Source organism: Pezoporus flaviventris, unplaced genomic scaffold (assembly GCF_033815535.1).
Source record: "Pezoporus flaviventris isolate CSIRO_AGI_PZ_B2104156 unplaced genomic scaffold, CSIRO_AGI_Pfla_v1 ptg000066l, whole genome shotgun sequence".
In the NCBI taxonomy this organism is placed as follows: Eukaryota; Metazoa; Chordata; class Aves; order Psittaciformes; family Psittacidae; genus Pezoporus; species Pezoporus flaviventris.
In genome coordinates this window covers 15,020,566-15,025,608 of record NW_026892614.1, presented here as the reverse complement: position 1 = coordinate 15,025,608, position 5,043 = coordinate 15,020,566, and the positions used below count along the sequence as shown (strand labels likewise).

The 5,043-nt window shown below is 39.5% G+C and overlaps 1 long non-coding RNA gene across 1 annotated transcript; it reads right to left on the bottom strand.

Moving 5' to 3' along the window:
* Window positions 1-851: 851 nt before the first annotated feature.
* On the bottom strand, window positions 852-4,827 carry LOC133278664 (uncharacterized). The gene is made up of 3 exons (XR_009746624.1): window positions 4,781-4,827; window positions 2,009-2,100; window positions 852-997 (listed from the first exon to the last, which is right to left on the bottom strand). It is a non-coding gene; the product is annotated as an uncharacterized LOC133278664 (long non-coding RNA).
* Window positions 4,828-5,043: the final 216 nt, after the last annotated feature.

Below are 5,043 nucleotides of genomic sequence, written 5' to 3'. Positions count from 1 at the left end.
TACAAGACATAGTGCATTTTCTTTAGCAGAAGTTCCTCTGTAAAACATGGGACATCTCATGACAACACTTTCTTAGCCCACATTCAGGAGCAGTGATGCTCTTCCTTTTACTTTTAAATAAAGAGTAACTTTTCTTTCTAGATTTTGCTGTATTTTCAATTAAGATGTGGAAAGGCTGGTTGATGCTTATGCAAATTAAATGCTTCAGAAGCCACTAGAATTGCTGAGGTACCTCAAAGGCTTGTAAGAACTACACAACTTAGAAGTTTGATCCAGAAAATATCAGGCTTTTGAGTGGGAATTGTACTTGGGAAGGGAAGTCAAAGCAAACCTCAGACAGGGTCACTGATCCAATTTGGAGCAGTTTTTGCTAATCCTGCTCTCAGAACCACTTTGCAGCCTTGTTTCCTTAACATAAGAGGCTTTTACATCAGTGGCTGGAATAGTTTGGGGGATTGTTGGCAGCATACAGTAGTATTTTTGCTGATACAAGCCAACTAAGATGGCTTTTGTCCATGTTAGTTTTGGTCCCTTTAATAATCTCTTCTCATAGACACACAAAACTTGTGGGTTGAAGGTCTGAGGTTTAAACTAAAATTTACTGGAGAGTGCTTACTGAAATCAAATCATGGATATACTGTAGCAACAACTTATTTTAAGATGCTAAACTTCCAAAACCTGTGGGCACCAGTTCTGGACTTAAGATTTAACTATGATGGGTCTTTTAATGCAAAAGAGAACCTCCAGTGCCCATATAACCTATGACTCCTTTTCATGTGAAAAATAGATGGGACCACCCATCTTTCTGGCAGTGATTTTACTCCAGAGCCCACGTAAGCCTGACTGTATAAGAGGAGTGAGTGGGAGATTTAGCAGGACTCACTTGCACTGCATGAAATCCTGTGCATCATGCTTTTGCCAGAGAGATCGCCAGAGACTGCATTCTGGATAAAGCAGCAGATATTTCCCCATGATTTCCTTTTGTGTAGGACACCCTCTGAATAGAGAGGAAGGAAACAGACTCCTCAGTATCCTGCAGATGCATTCAGTGAGATGATACATTAGAGGGGTTAGAGGCAAAGATCCCTTCTCACATGTGCACTCAGATGTACATGCACTCATATATACACTGCAGATCCTGTAGGACTTAAAATGGGATGTTCTGATAGTCATTACACATGGCCTAACTAACACCTGGCCCTCAGAGGATGCAGTCTCAAAGTTTCCTCTCATCATGTATTTTATGTCTTCCCTTAACAGAGAACTTAGCACAGAATGCAAAAGCAGCAAAAGCAAACACAAAAGTTTAATAGAAACTCTAATATAGACACCAGCCATACAATTCAGGCTGAAAGTTGCCAAGGGAAAAAGAAACCACATTCTCATCAGATCTGCATCTGATGTGGATGCTCTCTGCAAGGGAAGGAGAGACACTCTTTATTGTCTTCTGTTGACTAAAGTACACTGGACAGTGACTGCTCTGATGTGCAGAACCTAGCTCTCAATATAGAAGATGATGTGTAAATATAACCAGGACTAGTTCTGTATCACACAAGTTCAGGCACCGAAAGTACACTATACTCCCCACAAGCAGATCTTGGTATGCCATCCTAGAGTACCCTATCACGTAAACAGCTGTGAATATGTCATTCTGACTTTATAGTCATATAGACTATGGACTTCAACAGGTCTGGATAAGGTAGATTCAGGCCACCTAGCCTGTTTCTACTTATTTTATTTTATTTTATTTTACTACCAGAAAAATCTAGTACATTTCCATTTTATCCTCCTCTGACTCACCCTTCTCTCAAAAAAAAAAACATGAAAGATTATAAAAATCTAACTCAGTAGTAGTGAAGAAAAGAAGATTGTATCAACTCAGGCTAGTGGAGGCAATTAATCTGACTATAACATTCATATTCTCATCAGACACAAAATAGAGAGATGTAAGGTGATATCTATTTAGCCTGCTTCATTGGTACAAAGAAAGTCAGGATCTTTCCAACACGCTGAGTCCTATCAACTAACTGCCAGCTCCTGGGGGACTAACCAGGCAATCTGCAGGTGGGACTGGATCAACTGGGATTTTCATCCCTGTTCCTAGACAAAGAGGTGAAAAAGGAGGTTACACTGATGGGACACAGAGATTGCAAAACCAGTTTACGACAGCCGTTTAGGAAATAAGCTATGCTGTTTCAATCAGTCTCCAGCACAGCTTTAACAGCAGTAACTACTAAGTCCGTCATCTGTGTTAATTTAATATGTCATTTAGCATTCCTGTCAAGGAAGAATAAAATGCAAAACAGGGATGTTGAGCTTGTTATAAGATACAGTGACACCAATATTTCTCATATGACATGATTTTTAAAGTTCTGGAACAGCCCTTGGAATGGTGTTAAAGGCAAGGAGGGTAATTTAATCTGAAGAGAACATGACAAGCAATGCATATGCACTAAGATTATAGAAAGGGGTAAACCGCAAAATCAGCTAAAAGAGAAAACTTCCTTTTTAATTCTGAACTTAAACCTAACAGTGCACATACATTATTACATTGATTTTCATAGCTGTTTCTAATTTGCCAACCAAAATTTTAACTCTGTCGTTTCAAGAGTGAATGTATTTTCTGTTTCAAATTGATGCCGTGTGAAGTGAGTTCAGGCAGCTCTAGCAAACACAAGATACATTTTTCAGTATCAATATTGATAAAGAAGACAGCCAGGGCCCTTTCTCTAGTCATGTGCCCAACTGGCAGAGTCTGTCTCCATACTACTAAATGCTTTTAGTCTCTAAACAGGTCTTGATACATGGAAATGGCTGCTGGAATTACCCATGACCCATCCCCACCACCAGCTGTCTGGGAATTGCTTGTTACCTTGACCCAAAGCCTAGACAGAGACTATTCTGGTAGTTCAAATACAGATAGTTAAATTGTTCAAGTGACTCCCTGACAGTGTTTAATTACAATAAGCTGTGTTCTCAAAATTTCCAAATCCACAAGCAGTATTACTTTTCTGAAACTTTCTGGAATCATCACTATCAAGTAAACGTTCAGGAAGCCCAGGAGTATGTTGGTTTTCTACCAGTCTCCCAGGATCAGCTTAGAGATAGGCAGATGCATCTCTTGATGGTTATTATCCCACTCCTTCTTCCAGGTGGCAGGAAGTGGAGGCACCAACCAACACTTCAGGAATCTCCCTTTTGTCAGAACATGTCTCTAGCTTTTAAACACTACAATATTCAAACAGTGATGTTTTTTCACAGACTATTTTTCACAGAAAGAGGACTCATCATCATAAGTTTGAGTGGAAATTGGTAATACTTAAAAATCCATATGAATCTGAGAAAGTTGACTGTTGAAGTCTTCTCAAGTACTAACCAAAGAACATGAAGATGGTTTTAGAAATAAGACTCATTATGTAGTCACAACAGAACTAGGAGACATTTCCTGTGATAAATATTTATGTACACGAGGAGTAGTAGCATTCCAGTCAAGCTGTCTATGTCAATGGATTTCAGCTTATTTTCAGTCACCTTGCAAGTAATAAGCTTGTGAGAGCTGCATGGCACACAAATTATCAACAGTCACATCAATGTCATGTTTGCCATGTGACCAGCTGAGGCAGGTGGCTCAGTAGAGGTAACATGAAAATGGGATTGCATTATGTGACAACACGGTCTACATATTACTCCAAAGGCATATATGGAGAAGGAGCCAAAAGCTCGAGTGCTTCCTAGAAACAAATTCAAACTTCTCAATTAATAATCTAACAACCACAGACTGGTGTCATCACACCAATGTCTATTCTTGAAAATTTCCAAGTCTTACTGGATCAGAAATGGTTGCTACCAGGTGTATTTAGCTGCTTCTTTTTAAAAGCTGGGATCAAATAAAAAGATAAAGAAATGAAGAAAAACAAGAAAGAAATGAACTGAAAATTTTTAACTCAGGGGAGGTTTTGCCTGAGTTTGGGAATGTGGTTTCATTTAGTTTGAAAGAATTTTCAGCCAAATCTAAAGAGAAGAGAGTTATATTGTTGGCATTTGCACAGGAATTTTGCATAGTATTTCGCCATAAGACAATTGTTTTTTTCATCTGGTTTACATTTGGGATTTGAGAAGGGAGGCATACAGCCTCTGCTGGTGGTGTTATATATTGTAAAATCCATATTTAGAAGCAACTTTCATCATCCTGTTTTGAGTACTTTCTGGTATACACTGTTACCTAGACAGAAACTTCAAGCTGGGGAACATTTGAAGGCTATTTCACCAATGTATTGAACATAATGAACCAGCTCTAGCAGCAGACAGAAAGACATGGGGTACTGTGGGCCCCTTAGAAACACATGCTACTTTCTTTTGCTGCTGTGAAGTGCCCAGAAGAGGAGTCCTCTGACACTAAAGAGCTTGCAGTATCAAACAAGGCTTTGGGGGTGACTTAAGAGGTAAAAAGCTGCTGCTCAGTGAAATCCCCTCAGTTTTTTTCAAGCAGGAATAATTTTTGTACCTGCTTTGTAAACTCACCAATGTCTGGAACAAAATTCTGGAGCTTGTATTTAACTGGACAACCAGAATGTTTTGCCTGACAAATTCATATTGTCTTCCTACACTTCATAACCACCCTAAGGTAGTAAAAGAACATATATGCCATGTCTCTCTTCACCTATACCTGGTAGGGGTGAAGAGAGAAAAAACACACATATTTCACATATTTTGATACAGCAATCTAGGTTTGTGTTGCAATATATATAAAAGTAAATGATCAAACCTAGCTATCACATACATTTTGAACATAATCTGGTTGTTAAATGCCATTTGTCAACTTTCTGAGTTGTGCGAAACGCTCTGAACTGTCCAAATTTGGATGTCTTGCTTTTGTGCGTGTGTAAGCAAGACCACCCACCAGAGGGTGCCAGGAACACACGTGAGTGTCCTCAGCCGGTCGTGCGTGGACATGGAGGTTCACTAAGCAGGGCTGCAGCCAGCCTTTCCTTAGCATGCAGTCTTTCAGGGTCAGGAAGCCAACTCTTGAGACAAATGAAGAAC